The 25,146-nt window shown below is 38.6% G+C and overlaps 1 protein-coding gene across 9 annotated transcripts in view; it reads left to right on the plus strand.

The window, feature by feature from the left end:
* The window catches only part of KCNJ16 (potassium inwardly rectifying channel subfamily J member 16), a 52,589-nt gene that overhangs the window by 21,295 nt on the left and 6,148 nt on the right, over window positions 1-25,146 (plus strand). For 2 of the 9 annotated variants that reach the window (XM_045525224.1, XM_045525228.1), the window contains exon 3: window positions 15,963-16,083. The exons of 3 other annotated variants lie outside the window; for them this stretch is intronic. The gene's annotated coding sequence lies outside the window, so the exon portion shown is untranslated. Of the gene's footprint in view, window positions 1-9,373; window positions 9,710-15,920; window positions 16,084-22,210; window positions 22,288-24,077; window positions 24,094-25,146 lie in introns of those variants that run through there. 4 more of the 9 variants (XM_045525229.1, XM_045525230.1, XM_045525231.1 and 1 more) reach the window with 4 other exon arrangements.

Raw genomic sequence — 25,146 nt, forward strand, 5'->3', positions numbered from 1 at the left:
CCAGCTTCCCTAATGTTTGTTCTCACTTCCCACTCAGAACCAACCAGACAAACAAAATATGCTTCCTCAACTGATCACATAGGATGCTCTGCTTCTACTTAGCCTGCCCTCAGTTTCCCTAGGCCAACAGCTTTTGATCAGGGCACACCTAAAGCTGTCTTTCTGTTCCACTGTAAAGCTTTCCCACTGCCTGTCTTTGAGTCTCTGCCAAACAAAAGTGGTGGTACCTGACTCCCTCGCTAGAGCAAGCTCTGCATAAATAACCTCTGCTTGTTCTGGTTTGGATGGTTTTTGTTTATTTCCACAGTCTTTATTATGATCTCTATACAGAATCCTTTTAGTAGCAAGATTATCCATTCCCAAAAATCATTTAGGGCCCCTGGATATCAAATGTGGAGCCATTAATTTTGAAAGCCAGAAAAATTTTTGGGACTGGTTCAGATTTGGGTCAAGATTCCTCTGACCTAACTCAGATCTGTGATGATTTGGCATTTGTATTACACAGTCCTTTTTCCAGTTCATCTCAGCAAAACTCTCACTGCTTGTGCATGTCTTGTTTGACTAGTTGCTTCTTTGTAAAACTACTCAGAGGTAATATGACAATTACCTGTGGATAGTTCAAATTGGCTCTATGTCTTTGAAAAGGTCTATTTTGCCTTCACTGACTGTGAAGTATGTGATCTCGGATATTATATAGTCTCAGTTCAAATTCTGCCAATAACTTTTATTCATTGGGTGAATTTAATAGAGTATATTAACATAATTAAATCTCAATTTTTTATTTAGAAATTACTATAGTGACAATAGCACCTATCTTACAGGGTTAAGAATTAAGAGAGATAATTTCTGTAAAATAGTTACCAAAGTCCTAATATGTAATATTTATTCAATAGTAATAGCGATTATTATTATTACATCAAAATATGTATTTATATTTCCAAATTAACAATCTTTTGTACATTTGATGTGACAACATAGCACTCAGAGCCAAGATTTGGAAAGTTCTGGTAACTCGATGATTTTTTGGATGTTGTTAGGCATTGGATAAGCAATGCTAAAAGAAAATAGATGCATTAAGTGACACAGAGAATTAAGGAACTGTCTTCATAATTCAGGTGATAGCAACCTTCTACTATACTAAAAATCAAGCCTCTCAAAACTAACATGGTTTGGTATTAGGCAATTTCACCTCAGTATTCTCAATGGCTTCTCCTTATAGAGAAGCTTAAAGCTAGTAATTTGATCAAGGTTTTCAGATACAAATTTTACTTTTTAAGAGTATAAACAAATATACATTGAAAATATGATACTCCAGAGGCACAGATGTATATGTACATGATGTAGCCAACCAAAAAGGTAACATGCCCTAACATAGTATATATTCTCCATTCTCTTTTAAACTCTGTTACAATCAAAGAAACCTCCTGACATGGAGAAATGCTCATTTTGCAGACATGACGTGGGCAAGTTTGATTTCTGAATAAAACAAAGGAAAAATTCCCGGACATTTTATGTGCATTTTTGTTAATGCAATCACAGATACAAAGTTAGCCATCCAGTCCCAAGCGAGACATGACCTCACTGGAGGGGAGTGGGTGTTCCTTGACTAAATTACGGAGTTCCACATAAAGGACGTGTTGATTGCACCGCCTGTGTACTCCCATCTCCTTGCTGATGTCAGGGATTTATTCCAGGAAGTCTTTAGCAAATATTTTTGGAACAAATATTTTGTGGGAATTTCACTGTTTTTGTCACAAAGGTTATTTAGTGGTCCAACTGGAAACCAAGAATGGAATGAGTTACCTTATTAAAATTCTTAAATCAAGAAATGTTTATTTTATTTGGTGAGTTTCAGTAGAAATTAGAGGAGCAGTTCATGATGGGGAGTTGAAGGGGATCTGTCAGGAGTGCCAAGAATACTTTTTCAAATTATGCATATTCTAATAGTTGCTTGAGGAAATATTACTAAGAACAAGCCTTCAATGTAGCCCCATATAACATATTTTCAACTTTCCTATGGTGACAATTTCAAATATTTTCCATTCTCTTTAAATCCCTATTTCTATCTCCTTTACCCATGACCCCTTTCTATTTGACAGGAAAATAATATCACAAACTTGTAGACTTGAAGTCAAGACCTATAGACTTGATTGCATCTGTGCCCATGCATTCCTTGGGATCACCCTTGACTTTTTCCTGGCCCTCTACTCTGCCATTTCATCTCCTTTTACTTCTCCCCTTGCTCCCTAATTGATTTCTGATTTTTGTGGATTCTGACTTCCATGTATCTCTTGAATCCATTCCCTTTGCTTTACTCCCCTAGATTATGCAATATCCTCCTTACTGACCTTCCTATCTCTTGTCTGGCCAATCTATTCTCACCACCAGAGCCATAATCTTAAATATGAACCTTACATACTTTATTTTTATGCTAATTAGATTGTATTCATCTCCTGATCTCTTTAATGCTCCCCTAGAATTACCCAAATTCTTTAATGTGATCTGCCAGATGCTGTTCATCACTCCAGCTCTATCTCCTATTTCTTCACATCTTAGATCCCATGATGAAGCATTTTCATTTTTCCTGCTAGCTCCTATTCAGTGCTAACACAGTTTGTCTCAATCAGTTTCATTCAGCATGAATAGAGTCAGGGTGTAAATTGCACCCTTGGGGAAATGTGACTCAACAAGTAACTACTGCAGAATAGATTCACTGAAGAACAAAAACAAACATATTCATGGCTTTTCAGAAATTAGGAGCCAACCAAGAGTGGAAAATGCTAAAACATAAAAAGAAGTTTATTCATAACTAGAGTTTTAAGTTGAGTATTTATAGAGTTTCTTTAATTCATAATAGGGACTTAAATTCTTACCGAATTATATGAAAATATTCTTAAACTTTAAGACAGATCACTTCTGCAGTATCACTTTTAACAAGACAGAAGTTTAAATTCACTTTCTCTTCTCTTCCATTAAACATTTTTTAAATTATGGCTTAGTGGTATATGATAACTGCTTAGAGTATATATGATATAATGAGAATGTACACTGATATATGGACTTTGCCCAATTTTATTTCCAGCACTGACATCGAAGACCATTTTTTTTCTGACCCAAATATTAGAAGCTAGAGGCTTTATATATGATTTTGTATACTTTATGTGTGACTTATATACTTCACTCACTCATAGTAGCTTTGAAGTTGAATTTTGAGTGTAATTGAACCTTTGAAGGGGAATTTTGAGTGGAATCTGGACTGATTCAGGACTGGTCAAACAACACCTCAAAAATTATGAATTAAAATGCATTACATTTTAAAAGGGCCATTCAGAGAACAGCTAGGACATTGAGCAAATTCTAAGATGTGACTTATAATTCAGTGCAGTGCTAAAGCCAGCTCCTACCAGCTCACAAAAGCCAGTTGTGCACACCGCTTACCAACTCCATGTTATGAGACCTCACGTCAGTAACCTGAAATTAGCCATGATTGGAGTATTTACACCACAGACATTGGAAGCTATACAAGTCAGAGTCAGTCCTTTTGTTTCCCCCAGAAAGGCAGTTGTTAACATTTTCCAGCACACCACTGCTTATAAACAAGTTGACCATATGTCCCAGCACTCTTGGTTGTCCTGGTATCCCATGACTTTAGCATTTCTCCCCACCCTTTTCACTATCAAAAATAACAGATGTAATAATCACTAGGGATATTGGGACTAATAGGAAGCTTTGGAAATTTTTCACTGGAAGAAATAAAGACTGAATTGAAAGGTAAGAAGCAGTTACAAGTTTCTTATCTTTATTTATCTGAAGAACTGGCTGCAGGAAGTAGTACAAGACTTGTTTTGCAGAGCTTCAGAGGACAGCATGAAGACAGGAAAGTCTTGTGAAAAACACAGGGAGATGCATTTTTATCTGAGTTTTAGGAAGGACTCGCTGTTTGGTAATTTTGAGTCATCAAAAATAAAAACAGAGAGGTGGAGGGTTGAGTGTGGTTCCAGTGCATGAAACTGGTCAGGCAGAGAGTGAGAAGCACTTTGAGGGGGTTCATAGCCATTCTTGCTGTGTTAGTGATCTTCTGATGGCTCCCATTATAAGTTGAACCTTCTCATGACATTACCTGACTCAATCATTTCGGTGGTCATCTCAGAGGATCTTTGCCTGACGATGTGTATGTTTGGGAGAAGGTGCAACAAACCAACAGGAAAAATAATTCATTCAAATTCAGAAACAAGTGACCCAAACAGAAACTCCTATTAAGCTTCACTGTTCTACTTTAAAATTAAATAAGTATCATTAATTAGAGAGAAACAACATGCTAACCATGTTGCTACTGATTTATTTATGATTTCAGATTTTAAAATCTATTAGTATAGCCTGTTCCGTATCAGCACAGTTCGGCCAAAGAAAGGAAAATACATCAGAGAGGTTCAAATAACTTTAGAATCATGAGTAGCGGGGGAGACCTTGAGAAGGAAAGTCTGTTTAACAGCGAGAACTTGAGACACTTCCTCTGTATCCTACGGTAGCCAGGCAGTTAGAATAACAGGAAGCCTTCAGGTTGGCAAAAATGAAACCTGTGAAGTTTGTTTGGGTCTGTCTGAAGGCATGGTTTCAGCAAGGGCTGAGCCTGTACCTGTACGGAACAACTTAAAATTTTTTATTGGGTATGCAAAATCGGGTTAAAATTAAAAATTTTCTCCATTACCTAGTGTCTATGTGGTATCATATAAAAGTCAGATTTTTTTCCCTCTATTTCAAATTACTTTACTGAATTAGACAATTTGATTATCATACGGATTATCAGAATAGTTGATACAGTATTTCTCTACGATCAATGCCTTTCATTTGCACACCTTTAACCTTACCTAATACTTCTCTGCCCGTTCCTATGGCCACGTAAGGTCTTTTAGTACTTTTCATTTTCTGTCTCTTCACCACTCAGACAACTTCACTCTTTCTTGTCCACCAACCTACACGCATCTCACTTTATATTCTCCCAGTCGGATTTCCATAACAAACACTTAGATGGCATTCACTTTTGCCTGCTACTGTTTTAAGTACTTTACAAATATTAATTCATTTACTTCTGCTAAGAGCTGTATGCAATTGATAATTTTATTATCTGTCTTTTGCAGATTAGGGGACTGAGGCATAGAGTGGTTAAATAAAGTAGCTGGAGACAGGATTCTAATTGACAGAGTGGTTCTCTGTCTCAACTCTTAACCACTAGGTTGCCACTCAATTTAAACAGAAAAAAATTAAACTAATCTTAACATAATACTCTGAAAAGCCAGTGTTTGCACTCTTCTCACATGAAAATGTGCTTAATCTCTACCCATTTTTCCTGAAGTCCAGCTTTCTACTTTTCTACTTATGAATATTTATTTTCATAAGTCTTGCCACAGAGCCATATGAAATTCAATGTTACAAACATTGCTTCCTTTTTTTTACACATTTTACGCATGTGCCCTCTCCTTAAAGACTTCACCTTTATTGTGTTTTATGAAAAAAAAATTTATGTATTTCACGAATCCATATTCTATTATATATTGCGCTAAACAAGAGTAAAACTCATGTACTTGGTTCTTTTTGTCTAGGACAGTGATTCTCAACCTGGGGTGATTGTGCTCACCAAGGGGTGTTTGGCATATTTTTGGATGTCATGGTTGGGTTTGGGGGCATACTGGCATCTAGTGGAAAGAGTTTAGGGATGCTGCTAAACATCCTATAAGTCACAGGACATCTTCCCATAACAGAGAATTATCTGGTATAAAATATCAAGGTTGAGAAACCCAAGTCTAGGATAGTCTATGTATTTAAAATTATTCTTTTCAATACAATTTAGGTCCCTTCTCAATAGCACTACAACAGCTATAGGAAAACTATATATATATATATATATATATAAACTATATCTATCATTAATATATCAACCTGTTAGATAAAGTAGACCCCATTGTGTCTTATGTTTCATTTTCTCTTTTGGTTTATAAAGGACTCAGACTTACAACCCAGTCTTAATACTAATGTCACTCTTAAAGTAATAAATGGTTATAATTGCAGATCTCTTCAGTGTTATGTTATTCATAAACTCATTCATATTTTAAAGAAATAAATATTAAGCATTAACTGCACACCAAGCAATATTCTAGGTGAACAAGTAGTTTAGAATTAAGTTATGATTAATTTGTGGATGGACAGGATTATTTTAGTTAATGTTTACTGAAAAGTTATTATTATGGAATTTATATTTTCTATGGTTTACATCGTTTTACACAATTACAAAAACAGCCAATGTTTTAAGAAGAAATTAAGCAAAGTATTTCACATAATGTAGAAAAAATAAGATAGAAAATAATGATTGAATTATTCATTTTTTACCCAATTTGTTGAAACTGGTGGTTAGCAACAGATGTGCAAAGAGGACCCAGTGGTTGATCCAATAACAGTATTCCATTCTCTCCCCATGATTTTGCAATGAAATCATGAGAACAAACAGGATACTTTCTTCATGTTGACCAAAAGTACTTATTTTTGATAGAAATGACACACAAGATTAATTGCAGGACATTTGCTTAATTGAAACATTAGTCAGTTGGGAACATCTTATGTAATAAATTGTAACATCTCCCACATTAAAATAAAACAAAACCCTTTCCCTGAAAAATAAACCTCTTGATCCCCACATCTCTTCCCATTCATCACCACATTTTTCTACTCCGTTTCATAGCAGAAACTCCCTGTAGGTTTGATGCACGCTTTCTCAACTTCCTCTCATCCTGTTCTCAATTGTTCTTAGTCTAATCAGGCATTTGTCTCCAAAACCTCTATTGTGACATTTTATCAAGGCCACAAGTGACATAACATTGCCAGATCCAGGGCCAATTCTTAGTCCTCCTCTTAACATATCATTAGTATTTGACACTGTTCATCACTGCCTTTTTCTGGTAATACTTTCTTCACTTCATACCACATTTCACAATTTTCCTTCTACTTCAAGCCATTCTCCTTCTCAACTACCTTTGTTGGATCGTCCTCATGTTCCCAACCTCAAACTGGGTTTTCCTAGGTCTTAGTCACTGGAATCTCTCTTTTCTAACTACTCTGACTCTTGTGTGGTTTCATCCATGTTCATGGTTTTAAATACCCTATATATACATGGATAACTGCCAATCTTGTACCTTAATTCTGGACCTCAACCCTGACCTCCAGACTAATATATTATCTACTTGAAATCTTTGATTGTCAGAGAACATATCACATTTTACCACAATAAAAACATTCATTTCCCCCACTTCAAATCTCCTTCTCTCCCAGTTCCATCATCCCCAATAAATAGCACCAGCATTTACCCAATTTCTCACAAATGTCAGCTTCTATGACTAGCTCATTCCAAATTATAATACTTACTGATAGGTAAAAAATGAACATTAACAAGAAAATCACTCCTTCTCCTATCTCAAACTTAAGAGGAAGCAAACAAACAAGCTGCAAAACAAAACCAAAACTTCTTGGGAGAACATCTAAACTTTATCCCTGGAATCAAGACTGACCTCGCCAATAGTCTTTCTGGGGTCACATGCTTCCTCAGAGCTCATATGAAATGATGTTGGGCAAGATGCTGTTTGCCTTAGGTGTAGGATTACATGGTCAGACAGGGTGTGTGTTTGCATAGAAAAAGCTTTACTGTGACAATAACAGAGCACCTGCACCTAGAAGAACACACTTGGAAGAAGTTGTAGAAATCTTAAAAATGACAGTAAGAGAAAACTGAGCCTTCTTGGACGATAAGAAGTTTAGAGGCAATGTGTGGCCACTTTGTGATTTGAGGAGATTCTTATTATTCAATAAGCTCACCGAAGTTTGATCCAAAGACAAAGATATAAATGGGAATGCAGGAAGGATCTTTCTCTTGATTGTTGCTTTCCGTCAGCCACCAATGGCAAGACCATCTACTACGTGTAGGCATGGGAACCAGTTAAAGAAAGTGTCGATTCACTAGAGTGAAGCTGAGAACTCAGTAGCCTTTGTCTGCGGTGAATGTGTCCGGAAAGGCAAAGAAGAGCGAGATTCTCCGGTGGGGTTTCTCATCTCCATGGCGGTAGGTGCTGACAGCGTCAGAGAGAGCACTAACAGGGCAAAGAGGAAGGAGCCCTGAGATGCCTAGCGCAGTGCTCTCACAGGATGAAAAGTACATGGGGTTTGGATCTGAACTTCATTGTCTGCAGCTAAGGTAAGATCATGTAGTAGTGGATTACAAAGTGATCCAAGCCTGGGCTAATTGCTCGCCTGCTATCTTAAGCTCCTTTTTGTGTGTATCTCTGCTAACAGGCACCTTTATGCTGCTTTCTTTGGCTCAGTAGTCATGCTTGGTTGATGCGTGGTCTATGGCTGGGAATAATTTTTCTTCCTCTTATATAATCCCTGGGGAATGCTGAACCAAACAGATTAAAAATGCCAGTGCCATTTACAGATCTGTTAGGGGAAGTAACATTCAGAGATGCAGAGAGACTAAAAGGATGATGACTTAGCCAGCTGACATTACTTATTGATGTGGGACAATGTGGAAGAGGTGAATCTTTAATTTCCTGTGGAAATAGTCATTCATAAACCGTCTCTTTGTATGCCTTTGTCACTCTTCCACTGTTGCAAAGTGACAACAAACTGGCATCAAGAATTTGAAACGGTGAGAAAATATGCTGTCATCTATTTCAAATTAATTACATCTTCTCAGCTAAAAGTACAGACAGAACTGCTATAAAGATCCTGGAAAAACAACTGCTAAAAGGTACTTCAAAAAATAATAAGATCTTCAGGCACTGAAATCTGATTAGGTATAAAAGCACTGGGCTTTCTAACTTTTAATGTTTTTCATCTACTCATTATTTTCTTTCAATTCGTAATCTGGACCGTTGCTATGCAGTAAGTAACACCTACTATATTCCATGTCTTCTGGTTTCGATTTTACTAGTAGAAATGACACAGGTTGAAAGAATGAAGTTCATCTACATGAAAATTCTAAGACAATATAGATGCATGGCCATGTGTTTAACCATAAATGTCTTATGAAACACTTTAAGCTTTTCTTTTTAAAACCCCCCTTGCCCCCTCCCCTCCTTCTTTTATTTCCTATGAGTCTTGAAATAATCCTGAGAATTCAGAGGGAGCGAGAGGCAATATTCCCAGAAGTTATGAAAGCCCATAGTCTGGAAGGCAGAGACCAAATTCGCTACTCATTAGTGGTGTGACCTCTCCAAATTACTCAGCTTCTCTCTGCCTCCTTTCCAAAGCCTTTAATAGTATCTATATCTTAGATATTATCTAGTTTCGTCTGATATGGTACCTGGCACATAGAGAGCACAAACTAAATGGAGACAGTTATTATTAGCTCTATTTTAGGGAGGAGGGAGACTCCGATATAAAGGGTGATAGTGGGTTAATAGCTAAGCACAGAGCAATATCCCCAGTGGCTCAACTCCAAGGAATACATGTTTTGTTCTCAGGTTTGAGAAGATCTGAGCCAACTGCAATATTGTAATGAGAAAGGTGGAATACAGTTGAAATGTCAAAAGTGGTTCTGGCAATTTGTACCAGCCCTGATCTGCTTCTGCCATTGTTTTCTGACCAGCCATATTCACCTTTCAGCTTTCAGACACCCACATTCCAGCCCTGGGCCCTGCCCCTGTGAGGAGCTGGATCTCTGCAGGTCAGTGATGCAGCGAGGTCAGGGAAGGTGTCTTGGGATGGGCTGGAATGAGAGGTGATGAGGGTCAAGAAGAGAGTTAGGGCCAGGAACATTCTTTTGTGGACACATACTTTAATAAAGACAAATCAATCATTTCACAGTTTGATCTTTATATGTGGCCACATCAAGATATCTGCTTTAAAGTTGCTATGTCCCAATGGCTTCTTCTCCTGTTGTCACAGTGGCTGCTTCAAAGCAGCCAAGGTAGAAGTTCCTGTTTTGTCTGACTGCCTAAACTTCAGGTGAAAACTACTAACATTTATGGAACACCTACTGTTTTCCAATAGCTATCTAATTTAATTCTTATAATTGTCCTTGGTAAAGGGACAGGGATCACAGAAGTAAAATAACTGGTCTGAGTTTACATAGGTAAACTGTGGAGCTGAGAGGCAAACAGAAATCAGTCTAACTCCAAAAATCAAATTTGAGTAATGGAGGTAAAGGCGCTGTTTTATTTCCATTATATAAATCTGCAATCCCCAACCCCCAGGCCACGGACTGGGTCTATGGCCTGTCAGGAACAGGGCAGCACAGCAGGAGGTGAGCACTGGGCCAGCGAAGCTTCATCTGTATTTACAGCTGCTCCCCATTGCTCACATCACCACTTAAGCTCCGCCTCCTGTCAGATCAGATTCTCATAGGAGCACGGACCCTACTGTCAACTGTGCATGCAAGGGATCTACGTTTGCACTCCTTATGAGAATCTGATGCCTGATGATCTGAGGTGGAGCTGAGACAGTGATGCTAGCCTGGGGAGTGGCTGCAAATATAGATTATCATTAGCAGAAAGGTTTGATTGCACAATAAATTTAATTTGCTTGAATCATCCTGAAACCATCTCCCTCTTGCCCCCAGTCCGTGGAAAAACTGTCTTCCATAAAACCTGTCCCTGGTGCCAAAAAGGTTGGGGACTGCTGATATAAATAATAGATCTGGAATCACAAGTTGTGATGGGATCCAGACCACCAAAACCTGAATTTGTTTCACATCAAGAGACAGCACATCTAACATCTGGTGGGATTCAGGGGCACCCTGTAACACCAGAGTAACTGATTCAGAAACAGCTCCTGTCCTTGGAAATTTCCCTTGTAGCCACTGTGCTGGGTTTTCCTTAATTGTTGCTCAGAAAGTTCTTGATGCAGTCTGCAGTATGGGTTTTTTTTTCAGTTTGAGCTATATGTAGAATTACAAAACGAAAATGAAAACATGTCAGCTAAAATTATATAAAAAGTCAAGGCAATGAGCAAAGGCACAAATAGTACCAAAATGGGTTGAGATGATTTTTCCTGTTGTCATGACAAATACGGTTCATAATTATTTTTAAAAATTAGAAGATACACTTATTTTGACTTTATTGAGAAGGTGAAGTCTGACATTGTTTATCTTTAATCCTGTTGGGCAGACTTTCACCACTGTTCATCTCATAAAATTGGAGTGAGTGTAATTTACTAGTTAATAAAAAATAGCATAACATACAACTTTAAAATATGAGTGTCCAAAGAGAACTTCAGAGTTATCTAGTTCAACTTCATAAAAAATGCAGGAAACTCTTCTATAAATTCTTCAAGTAATCTCATTGTTAGAGATACTAACAATAAAAACATTCTTCTTGATTCAAATATTAAATCTACATCCCTTTAAATCCCATAAGCAGATCCGAGTCCCACCCTCTGTGCCATCGTAGAGAAGGGCCCTGTCTCTGCTGCACACGAGCACAGGCTGCCCCAGCTCTGCACTGAAGGGTGTGAGTTACTTGGAGTACAGCTATGTTTTCATTATCTCGACACGTCTAGATCACAGAACAGGGAACACAGTTGGTACTCAGTAAAGGTTTTGAGTATGTGAGTATATATCTTCTTTAAGAGTTTCTCGCTTTTATTACTCTCACTGGGAATTCTGCAAGGCTGAAAAACTATTTTTGTTGAATCTTTGCCTTGATTTTTCTGGGAAAGATGTATTTCTAAGCCCATGGGCCACTCCTCCCTCCCTGTCTCCCTGCTCATCGTTGCTAGCCTTCCGGGCTTGACACTGATCAGTGTTTGGTGTAATCCGTTGCCTAAATTTCCTTGCCTGTGACTTTCCCCAATCCCTTGAGCTGAGGGCATCTGATTCCACCTGGCCCCTCTGGTCCAGGTTCTGGGACGGGTCATTCCTTAGGACACCTAAGTGAGTAGCTCTAAAACCCATCTCAGGGGACGCAGGCAGCACTTTTTTGCAGTTAGTTCTGCTCTGAACTTATATCCCAGTCCTGGTGATGGGACTTTCTCCTTTTTCCTTAGTTCAGGTCCACAGACCCACCTTCACCCTGATTTTGTTTCCAACAGCTCCTTTATGCTTTAAGGCTCAAAACTTTAGTGCTAGAATGAGATAAATTTCTCATAGTCCTCTTTTCCCCAACATTTATTACCTTGTGACCCTGGATAACTATACCAAACTAGGTAAGTTTCAATTTTTTAGCCTTAAAATAGGAATGATATCAATTCCTGGTTCTCAAGGGTTATTGGGGCAATTAAACAGATTCATGAATATAAAGTACCTGGCACTTAAGGAGTGTTTTTCTTTGGCTGAGAATTGTTATTTCACCCTTATCTTCTCTCAGTCTGGAGATACCAAACCCCAACTTTATACCTGGGACCCGATCACTTTTTTGCCATAGCTCTTTGATATGGAATGTGTGCCTACGTAAATGTCTACACACTGCCTGTTCTCACTTGTCCTAACTTCCCCAACACTGTATTTTCCCTTCCTTCTCTCCCCTTGTTCTCTCACTGGGTGTCTGTTAAGCCAATTATTTATAGTCCTGCCACCGTTTTCTCCCTGTACTGTCCTTGCACAGTCATGGCTGGACCTGCCCAAGCACAGCCAGTGCCCCACTCCAGCAGGCAATTCTAAATTTTTGGCTTTAGACCTTAGAAGTCTGGCCATTACATTGCCTATAATCCACACGTCAGATTTGATACTTAGAAAGTCATCACTGCCTTCTCCCTAAATAAGTCCTCCCAGACCCTGGGACGATGCTTGCAGCTCCCCAGGCCCTCATGCAGCTGAGCGAGGAGCTGTGAGAGCTGTGGACCATTAGCAATGGTCTCCCCAGGACTGAAAGACTCAGAATCCTGGCTGTCCCCCTTCTACAAGGTTAGGAAATACAGCTCTCCAAAGTGGAAGGCACTACTTCCACCTACAAAAGTCTTGACTGCAATGATAATATGTGGTTTACCCTTTAGAATTTCTTTGCAAATAAAGGTGGAAATGTGCTTTTTCCCCTTTAACCCTTCCCAGCTTCAGGTGTTCTTTCATCTCTGATTTGTCCTGACAAACAGACTCTCTCTAATCACCTGTTATAGACAGTGTGAATTTCTCTTTATTGTATTAATGCTGGACTGCAGCCAGTGACTTAAAGGACTTCTTTCTGTGTCACTTTTCTCTATCCTCGTCCTTCCATGTCTAATAATCACTATTGTTATGTTGGAAAGCAAATTTCTGATCACAGTTTGAGAGCATCCTTGAAGAAAGCAAGACGATTTTCTGTCCACTTCAGTGAAAATGGCTTTTGGCTATTCACAATGATTGCACAAACAACCTAGAGCCAGCATGGAGGAGAGATTGGAATGCTGATCCTCTAACTCACAGGTCTGGCAGCAGACCTACACACCAACACACTACGCCTATGCACACACGCACGCACATGCACACACACACTTTTCCAGCTTTAAGTCTTTATGCTTAGGGCTAAATCTTCCATACGAGTCAAGCTTCTGGCTGCAGAAGGCATCACTGCCAAGATAATTCTGTGTATTTTGGATCCATCCAGTAGGAAGCTTTATCCTTGCTGCTTTCCTCAGGATGCTCTGTGACATCACCCGCCCTGGATAGTTCTTCCTTTTGTGTTAAAACACCTTGGCTTAATTTCAAAGGGTGTCCAAAGACAACAAACCTTCCCTCCAGTCTACCCGCTGGCTGCGTCATCTCAGTATTGGAAACATTCTTGTCCATGAAAAGGCATCGCCCAATTAGCCCTCATTGATAGCATCCCTCCCAGGTCTGGACTTCCTTTGGCCTCTTTCCCTGCTGATACTTCAGATTCTTAATGGTCTGATCTGGTAGGAGTTTGTTATAGTGATGTGTTCACTTGTGTACACTGGTGTCTACATCAAGGGCTGATATGATAAGTAGAGTGAGTAGATGCATCTAAGGAAAACTTGAAAATCACCTCAGATGCTGAAATATCTCCTTAAAACTTTGGTGTCTGGAGTTACAGGAATAACACATGATTTCTATAATTCTGGAATACCTGGTTCAAGCTTTATAAACAAAAAATACACACACATGTCAAAGGGCATGGCATTAGCCTCTCTGCACCACCTACAATTTAATTATAAGGACCTGGGTTGCAATTCTTCTTTTTTTTTCCAAATCTATGGCATATAATAAACTATGTTATTTATCAAAGACTTAGTTTGTTAATCTTCAAAACATAAAAGATATAATAGAACTTGCCTTTCAGGATTGCTATTAGGATTAGGGGAGAGTGACAGACATAGCACTAAGCCCCTGAAAGAATAGATTGAGCTGGCCTGAAGGGAAGATGTCATGACAAGCAGAAGCTGGAAGCGCACAGAGAAACCTTGATTAGCATCACAACTGCCTGTGGGCTGGACGTTCAAGGTAGAACCACGCTGAATACTTGGTTGTACCTTTCAACTTCTTCGACATTACTGTTTAAATAGTTGAGGTTTTGATTAGTGCTGCTCTATTGAACTAATTGGCAAAATCTGCTTGGCAAAAAGGACTGGGGAAATATGCCCTTGGATAGGCATGGTCACCAATCCCCAGGTGTTGCTTCCATACAAGGAACATTCTTTGATTCAAATGAGAAGAACAGAGGGTCAGAATGTTCCTGCTTAGGAGAGGAAGTGGAGATCTATTTCGCTTGATGGTACAGGATAGACAGTGCGCTGCCATGCCCAGGTGACCCCACACCCAGGGGACCCTATGCCCAGAGGACCCTATGCCCAGGGGACCCAAGAACCAAGTGGGAGCCCTGGAAAGCTAGGGGGGATGATGGGCAAGGCCTTTGGTTTTCACAAGATTTTAGTGACATTTAGCCAAATATGAATAAATTAACAAGACAAATATTCCACTCAGTCTATTGTGTCTTCTCTCCTAAATGTTTGTGGATATGGGAGCTGGCATGCATACATTCACAAATTGTTCAAAATCAGTCTTTGAAGATTGGTTTATATATATATATATGTATATATATATATATGCATATATTTTAATGAGGGCATGCAGTCTATCTTTCTACAGGAAAAGTTACATGAGATTTGGGAGTTCAAGTGCCAATGATGTTTATACTTCCCAGCTAAAGAGCCAATATTTCTTCCTCTGGTCCTAAACTCTGTGAATGGAGAAAAAACAATTTTAGTTCATAGTATAATCTTTTCCATTTGTATTTTGACTTCTGCAGTACTCCTAAGGCCTATCAGTTGAATTAATTTTTCATAAATATTGTCTGCCACACATGGATGCACAGTGGCATTTTGATTAAGTTAAAGCAAAAGACAATTTTAGTACTGGAGAAAACTTTTGTCCATATCTCCAATAAACCTGAAATAAAGGGAGGCCATGTGAGCTACAGCTGAAATTTTATGAATAATCTTTAATATAATCAGTAGCTAAAAATTATTGAATTTTCAAAATATATTGGAAATTTTTCCCCATATAGCTCCACTGCGTACATTGCTGGCTAAAAAGAATTTTGAATTGGAAGTGGGAAATCTGTTTGTCCACGCCAGGCCCCATTCAAATTTCTATAGCCACATCATCTGCTAGATGAATTAGCCCAAGGAATTAAAATTAAAATTTCTAAACTGCCTTTTGCTCAACTACCCAGAATGTTCCCCTCAATTACATCTTTCTCATCTGATAGCTCGATTTCAAGGGAGCAGAAAATCGTTTGTAATGTGGCATTCTTTTCAAAGCATATGATTTATTCCAATTCAAATCCAAATTGATTTCTCACTACTTTCCTTTTATGGGTTATCAACGATACTGACTTCCTTCATTAGCCTAGAAAATTAAGAATTAGCCACAAAAGCAGAATCCTGAGGAAGCAGCTTTGTTTCCTAAATGCTGGGGAAGTTCTCAAACCTGGCCACCTTTCTTTTAGATCTAACAGCATCATGCTCCCTTTGATGTTATTCTAACATAGACATCTCCATACTCAGAGGGCCGTCTTGATGGAATGCCTGTGGTTTACTTGGAAAGAAGGAGCTTCCTAAGGCCGGTAATGTGCCTCATCATCCTCAACCATAGTCTTCACAATACCTCAGGTATAGTTAAATGTTGATTGAATTAAAGAATACACAAAGGCTGTTTCCATAATTTTTCCCAGACCATTACAGGCACTGGTATATTTCGCTAAATGATATAAATACTCTTAGACGGAAGGTTTAAACCTCTTATCATCAAGACTTAAGGGAAAAGTACCCTCATTTCCCCAAACTCAATTCTTCATTGCCCATTAAAATGAATATCCCAGCCTGAGAAATGTTGAGAACTACCACTTCTCTTTTTAAGGAAACTATTACTAACTTGGGTTGCCACTGTTTGTGTAGGCATTCATAGATAATGAAATCCAAAACCTTCCAAATCAGGACAGGATCATTAATTCTGTAACATTGTAGTAGAAACAAAAGTGTAACTGTAGAGAAAGTATAAAATATCAGATACATGGAAATTCAAGAGTCTATTAAATACACTAACTCCTGGCAGGTACCTAAATCTTCTGTTATCTACAGTAAGTGGCAGTGCTGCCTAGCCCAGGGCCTTGAGAAGGCACGTACTAACAGAAAGCTAATCTCATGAGCCAGACAACACATAGCTTAATGTATTGTCTCCAGAGGCTATTTATCTGGATCTTCCTGGAAAGATCTTTTGTCTTGTATTTTAAGTCCTTCTTGATTTATCTGTATCCACAGGGAAAATGGGAATTGAACCATCAGCCAATAACACTTGCTTTATTTTCCTCCCCTATAAAGATGTCCTGAGTTTTCATTCTGACAGCTTAAAACAGAAACTCAATCATTTAAAGGTCAAAGAAGTTGTAGACACTATCCAGGGAGTTCCTGGTCTACGAGCAAATGACATCTGTGAGTTTAAAGATTCCCAGCAGCTTGAATAGACTAATAAATAGACTCTCTGTAAATTGCCAAAGAGGACAATTTGCAGGCAGTTCTCGCAAGTTGGAAAAAAAGCAACAGAGAGATAGGACTTGGATTTCTGTTGGAATACCATAAATACCAAACTTTGAGAAGGTCAAAAGTCATGACACATATGCTTTCCATAAATTACATTTGTTTTGAAATGAACAGTTCGGTTCAACCAAAGCAGCTCCCCCCAAAATTATATGGGAGCTATTAAAGGTCAGTCATAGGTAACGTGGCATTTAGAACCACAATGAAGAGTGTTGTCACTCTGTTGAAAAAAGCGAAGTGGGTGACTGGTACAACATGACTTCTATTCTTAGTGCTATTTGTAGTTCTTCTGGGCGGCTCTGTCATGTCTCTCTGAGGGTAATGAAGGTCAAAGCAATTAGATGGTAAAAGGGAACTCTTAAACAAGTCTGAGAAATTGCCAATCTTATAATTCACGGTGGAAGAAAAAAGGCAGTGAACTCTCTCTTCCTCTCTCTCTCTCTCTCCTTATTTGGATCTGCACTTGAATGATGACATTGATCTGCATAAGATGATTCAAGTTGCCATTAGTTCTTTGATTCAGTTGAGATTACAGTTATGACTAGGAAGCACTGTGATTAAAAACTATCACGTACTGTGAAAGGAGGTTTGAGAGCACAGCTTTATTTTATCCTCATAACAATTCATTGCTCTGCATTTTCAGATGAGCAGAGTTTCAAAGAGGTTGATTAACTTGTGGAAAAGTGCACAGTTGGTCTTACTTAGTGATCAAGCAGGCATTTGAACTCAAACTCATGTCTACCAGGACCTAAAAACTTTAAGGTAATAGATCTTCATCTCCAGGAACTGGGGACCAATTGAATCAGAATGATTGGGGTGGAACCCAGGATCTGCAAGGGTAACATGCCCCCCTAGAATTTTGGAAGCAAATTGTTAGTAGACTACACTTTAAAAAACACAACTTTCCTATACTGCTTGTAGCGGTACCTACATGTGGTAGTGGAGTTCATGAATATGTATTAAGAACCAAATAGTTAGGGTTAGTTATTTAGGCAAATCTGCATCAGAAATATATAATTGCTCTCCTCAGGGTTCATCCATTTAAAGGACCATTTCTTTGGGTTTTAAAAGTCTATCAACACAGACCTTAGTCAAGTTGCAAAATAGCAAAATTTTGAACATTTTCTTTCCAAAGTTATTGAAAATATTAAGATAAAAGATTCCTAAAACAGACTTTGTTATACCAAGCCAAGAAATGAAGGTAATAGCAGTTTAATATGGTCTGGAATAGGGAAGGGGCAAAAGGGGGCACTGGAAAGTGGACCCGAGTTTTGATGCCTGTTTAATTCTAATTCTGCTTTAAAGACTCCTGATTTGTTACCAACTGCTTTCTCGATTTCTCTAATCAGTCTCCAGTGGCCAAATCTGACCTGATTCCCTCTTCCTCCCACCTCCTTGTTTTAAATGAGATCTGGTTTTACTTAGATGAATTAAATGTCACTATATTTGTTTCTGTGAATTGTTCCAGCAAAAATTACAGCATCAATGTCTGACTTTAAATGTCTGTAAGACTGTCTGCCTCTCTAGACTATTTATAGCTGTCTTTTAAAAGGTCTAATAAATGCTTTTAGATTGCTATTGGTTTGTTTTCCCTTTATGAAACCTCAGAGTTGGTACGCTTCAAAGTATCAACTGAAAATACCTACTTTTATTTCTGCAAAATTGTGCCTGTTTATTGTAAAATTTTATAAAATATAAATGCAAGACTAGAAGAAAAAGGAGGAGAAAAAAATAATGGAACCAAACAGAGAGGGCCACAATTCACATTTTGTTGTATATCATTCTGGCATTTCTCCCTGTTTAAGTATATCTAAACTTAAAAATACGTTTTATAGTCCTGTTTTTATTTTCATTAAACAATATGTTAAAACATGCTTTTCCTGTTATTCTTCTATTCCATCACTTTTAGTGGCTACAGAGTAATTACATGATTGTACCATTACCTATGAAACCAATTCCACATTTATAATATGTCTCGGTCACAGCCGAATTTTATCACTACAAATATCCCTCCAAAGTAGTCATCTTTGTGGTCATCCATGATAATTTCCTTAGAATACATTTTTACAAATGGAATTGCTGGATTAGAGGGTGTACCAAATTTATAGGCTATTGTCACATATAGCTCACCTCCAGAAATAGTTCAAATTCAATATACATATTTGAATATATCTTTAAAATGAAAATATAATAACTTGCATTAATATTAGAGGAGTCACAGTTCTAGTGATTCAATTAGACATTTAAACAAATTTAATTAAACACTCTTTAATGCAAGGCACAGTTTAAAAAAAATAATCTAGATTTCCGGAGAGTTCTGTACCATAGTCACATGCAATTGCCATGTTGACATCTACAGGCAGTTCTAAGGAAGCTGCTAAGCAAACACAAATAGTATGACTTTTTTGTTTTCTAACTGTCTATAAACTGGCAGCTGTGAGAGGGGAGAGGTAAGATAAATGGAAGGAACGGAGAACTAGTGTTTGGAGAACTGTCAGTACTGATGTTTTTACAGTTCTAGGAATGTGATTCTCTTACTAGGGCTGAAATTTCCTTGAGGATAAATATCATCTTTGTATTGTTCAATTATTTATTCTTTCTGTCTTTCCAAGTATAATTAGCAAGTGCCTATGTGCCACATAGTGCTCTAACTGCTGGGGATATAGAGGTGGATAAGCCAAGTGGGACCCTTTTTGCAGGGAGCTCACAATCTACTCCATGAGCAATCCAGTCAGCCAAAACAAACAGTCAGTGGCAGGCACATCTTTGGGTGTTATAGCTGGGTTTGGCAAACTTTTCTGTAAACAGCAAAAGAAGGTAATATTCAGGATGGTAAATATTTTAGGCTGTGTGGGTCACATGGTCTCTCTTGCAACTACTCAACTCTGCAAGTTTGCATGATATAGGGAAGACTTTCCCTCTACCCTCCAAGGGTTCAATAATTGAGTCTACGAAATAAGCTGACAACACACAGGCTGGTTGACAGGAGAAGAGGTATATACATATATTATGTGCACGAGGGCATCATAGGAAAGACAAGCGAATATTCAAGAAACCAATGAGATTTAAAAGCTTATTATACCTCCCTCATAAGGGAGAAGGGAGGGGGTATGCAGGAAACTTAGGGGGTATAAACGATTTTGGGAAAAGACAAATGGGCCCTTAGGAGAATAGGTGACGGTCTGTGACAAAGTGTGTCTGCATATGACTTGGACTTCCAGTCACCTCTACTGTGATACCAGTTAATCTTCCCCAGCTGATGAAACCTCTGGGGAGAGGATCAATGACAACTGAGTTCTCTTCAGAGATCTGTCTCTAGGCTGGCAAGAGGAGCCCAGAGGAAGTCTCTGCCTGGATCCACTGTCCCCAAAGTGCCCTCAGTTCAAAGTAATCAAGTGGTATATTTGGGGGTGGCATTTCCTGAATTCCTTCACTGACAGTAAACAATGGTTTGGCTGCATTCCAATAAAACTTTATTTACAAAAACAACCAGTTGGATTTGGCCATCAGGCTGCAGTTTTCTGACCCTTGTGTTAGTAGAAAAGAAAGGCACAGTGAAGATCTCTACCTGTCATGGAACGGTGAGAAAGAGCTTAGTAGAAGACACTTTAGAGAGACGGACAGAGGTCAGATGTATACAATCTGTACACAATATAGATTATGCAAATTACTCTAATTGCAATGGGAAGACACTGCAGAGTTTAATGCAATGAGTGACCTGTTTCGATTTTGTTTTTAAAGGAGAACAAATTGAAGTACAGAAAGGGCAAGATAGGAGACCTCTTAGGAAGCTGTTGCTATGGTCCACTGAAGAAGACATGGCCCACTGAAGACATGGTTTTGACAACAGTGAGAAGTGATTAGATTTAAGATCTACTTTAATGCAAACTAAAGGTCTTGCATGATGGAAGTAAGGGAGAGTGATTATACCCTATTCTTGTATACGGGAGATATTTTTAAAACGTATGGTAAACTGAATTTTAACTGAATCGTTTTGTTGTTGTTCAAGCAACAAAAATTGTCCCTGGTTAACACAAGCAGAAGAAAATATTATTGAAAAGGTATCAGGTAGCTTATAGTATCAAATATAGGGAGAAAGAACATGATTTGAGCAGATGCAAGAGGCAAGGCAGAATGAAAATTTTGTCTCACAGACTGCCTCCTAAGGAGCTATGACTGTGTCTTCCTCCTGGGACAGTTAGATACACCCCACCTCACCACTGGCCTCTTGACTCGTGTTCTTTGCCTTAAATAACAGGATTCAGCACCTTTGTGTCATTTCCTCAAGATTCAGTCTTGTTTGTGAAATTCTGATTGGCCACTCCTAGGTCATGTGACCCTCGTCCAGCTTCAAGGTAAAAAAACACTAGAGCCACAGGTGGCTTCTGCCATCTCCACTGACATCATCCTAATCCCAGCCATGATCATCTCATACCTGGGTATTGAAATAGCTTCCTGGTTAACCTCCCCTCATCTACTCTTAAATTTCTCCAACCAATTTTCCACTGGACAGCCAGTGTGATCTTTTAAAAATGAAAAACGTTATTACATAATGCCCTTAGTTAAGATACTTCAATATCTTTTACTGTTCTTGGGAGAAAGACTGAAATCTTTAAATCTACCTATGCAATAGTTTATGCTGTGGCTCTCTCTCTCTTTCTACCCTCAGCTCTCTGACCCCTGCCCCCATTCAGGTCTTTGGAAAGAATGTCATACACAGCTTTGAGTCATGCAGCCTTTGCAAATACTTTTTCCTCTGCCTGGACAACAGTTTCTCTCGCTCTCCTTATTTAGTTAACTCCTGTTTATCTTTCAGTTTATAGCTTGGACATCATCTCTCCCTGCCTAGATAAGACCCAGTGTGATAAGCTATGGGAGGAGAGATATTTATTCAAGTTAAGGGTTAAGGGAAGACTATCGGTAAAAAGAGTTTCCCAGGTGCTAGCTATTGTGCCCTTTCATATCATGTCATTTATTCCTCACAAAAACATCTTGAGATAAATCAACTATTGTCCCCATGTTTGAAATACACACAGGAAGTTTAAAGATGCTGATCTCATGTAGCTAAGATGTGGTAGAACCATAACTAGAATCCAAGTCTTTGGTCTCCATATCCCTAACCTTTGTCCATTCTGCTGTAGGACCACGTTGTGAAGCTTGGACTGTTCACCTATGGGAGCAGGAGGAGAGATACTTACAGTTCAGGTTTAGAATGCTCATTCTGGATGAAAGAGGCAAGAGATGAGTTCAAAGACTGTTATGTAAACCAGGTAGAACCAGGTGAGAGAGAGAGAGAGATCAGGAAAGTGTGAATTCAATGATAAGATGCAGATGAGTTCCTCTAATGATAACTTCTGATGAGAATTAGGTCTTAAAATTAGCTTAGAGCTGGGGTGCAGCAGCTAAACCACACCTATAAATAGTGAGAGCCTTAACAACCAGATAGTGACTGTGTCTCAAACAAAATGAAGAGCAAGGTCTGAGTTGAGAGGTAAACCTAAGGCTAGGAGTGAAGAGAATGCTTTCAATCTAAATGTCAGGTCCTGGCTCAAACTTTCTCTGACCACCTTTGTTAAATAGCAACCACCCTCCTCGCCCCGGGCCCTTCTCCATACTAGCACTTTATCTTGCTTCCTCCATAATAGTTATTACTGTTACAGATTGTCTATTTTTATTGTTTTCACATTTACCCCTAAAAGTATGTGGGTCTAGTACCTAGTAGGTACTCAGTTTACAAAAATGAATTAAAAAAACAAGAATGAAAATAATCAGTAACAGTAAAATTTTCAACATAGTTGGATGTATGGGTATGTGCATATATGAGTGTGTGTGGTAGTGTGTGTGTGTGTGTAAGTGTGTGTGTGTTGAGAGCAAGGAGGAGGTGATTTCCCATGTGGTGACAGTTGTGAATAAGAAAGGAAAGACCACACTTGGTCCCTAGTGGAGGGAGAGAGAAGTGGCCCTGGTATTTTAGTGGTAGGAACCAGTGAGATCTTTGTGGCATTCAGATTTAAGCAATAATTATTGAATAACTACTATGTGCCTGGCACAGTAAAAAGTGGCTTCCCATTCATTATCTCATCCAAACCTCATAGTAACTCAGTGACATAGGTATCATAACCCCATTTCAAGAATGAATACACTGAAGTTCAGAGAAAAGTTATTTACACAAGATGCTCAAGAAGTTGACAGACCTGGAATTGGAGTCTACCTCCTATTACAATTTGGGTTTCTCTATGATGCCAAAAAAAGCCCCTTTATTTTAGACTGTTTCTTATTAAGATAATTTGATTTTTAAGCCAGATAACCTGGAATTATAATTTATATTATTTTGATACAATCTTGACATCCAAAAACACAAAGAAACATAATCACAATCTCCAAATTTCTTCTATATTTTATAAAACGCAGCCACATTTTGGGTGAGATAGGATTTATAATTAGGATGTAGTTATTACTTAAGGAAAAACTGGGCTAGAAACAGGATCTTCAGACCATGTTACTAGCAAGGCTGTCACTGGATTTCTTCCCAGCTTTAGTTGTCTGCTCATAACATATTATAACCCATTTTCTATAACAAATTGGTACAAAACTTTCTTAAATTTATTCAGGAGGAGAAATTGTAAAGTTCTATCAGGAAAGGGGTAAAATCCTCGGTCACCAACACATTGGGTTAGGATGAGAGGGAGAAGAGAACAGAAAGAGGAGAGGTGTAGGTCAACCAGAGGCCTGCTCTAGGGATGAGAAGAAAACATGAGAATGCCATTGGCTTGTCAACAAAGGAGAAACTGTGTGAAGTTAGCGAGTCAGGGAGTATTCAGAGAAGTACTGGCAGTCATCTAAAAGGTTTTGGGTGAAGCAGGAGTTCAATGGCTGAATGAAGAGCTCCACTTACATGGGTATAAATGTCTTAGGAGGATTCCAGGCTAGATAAGGTTCCCGCATAATTTCAAGGCAAGAAGTTGTGGAACAGGTTTTGAGCAAGATAGCAAAATAGCCCAAGTTTTGGTGGAGTGAGGGGGTATCCTAACTCACTTATACCCCTCTCTCTCTCTCTCCTCCTTAGCACCCAAAGCCCACCCACAGGTACCATCCTATTGCACCTTCATCTACTGAGCTACTCCTCACCTACCACGCTGCCTGTGCCTCCTTCTTCCCCTGAGAACTCCACCCCAGCCTGTCTTCAAGGGTATTGACCTACCTGAGGAATTAGGACATCTTTTCTACTCCCTATCCCGTTCGTTCTCACATTTCCACCAAAACTTATCTCATCTAATAGTTGTCAGGAAAGTAACTTGATAACTGATGACTTCATGGATTAAGTACCTCAGGTCTTTATGGTTTATATGATTAAAAAAAAAAGTACTTATTAACCTCAAAGGCTACAGACATTAATAACTGGATTTTACCATAGAAACTTTAGCCCATTTTTTTTGTGGTGCATATCAAGGTATACAAGGTAGGCAATTCATATTACTATATTATGCTAGAGATAAGATCAGATTTTATCATGAAAGGGACACAGGAGGGTAAAGTCTTAACCATTGTGTTGTCCCCTCAACATGCAATGAAAAACCTACCTTTGAAGAATTATCTACAAGAGTAGTTTACCTGGTAAATAGCTAAATTTGGCAAAGGAATTTGGCAACATGGAAAAGGAATTGCTTCAAAATTTATGAGTCTGATGAGGCACAGGAAGAAACAGGGACAAATATGCAGAATGTTCAGTTGCTTTGTTGCAAATGTCCCCTGCTGTGTTTATGGCCCATTTGATATGTGCTAAATTAGTACAGGTTTCTCCTTGAATCCATATAAAGACCTAGAAAGCTGAGGCCTAAAAGCGGATCCTACTAGTCAAAGTAGATTCATAATTTTTTTTAAATGTCTTTACTTAATCCAATGAGCAAGATATGAGAAAAGTGACAATCAGGATTGGGTTTACTGACTCCTCTAACTTCCTCTCTCTCAGCTCTTTCCACGGGATGAAGTAAATCAAGGAGTTTCTCAGTACTTTCCTAAGAGTCTTTGGACATTCTAATGAACTTTGATGGCATCCTGAGGAAATGCCACCATCCCAACTGTGCATTGCCTCTTACTCTAGCCCCATCTATAAAAGAATTCTACATCATGGCAACACCA

This window comes from Lemur catta, chromosome 15 (assembly GCF_020740605.2).
Source record: "Lemur catta isolate mLemCat1 chromosome 15, mLemCat1.pri, whole genome shotgun sequence".
NCBI lineage: Eukaryota > Metazoa > Chordata > Mammalia > Primates > Lemuridae > Lemur > Lemur catta.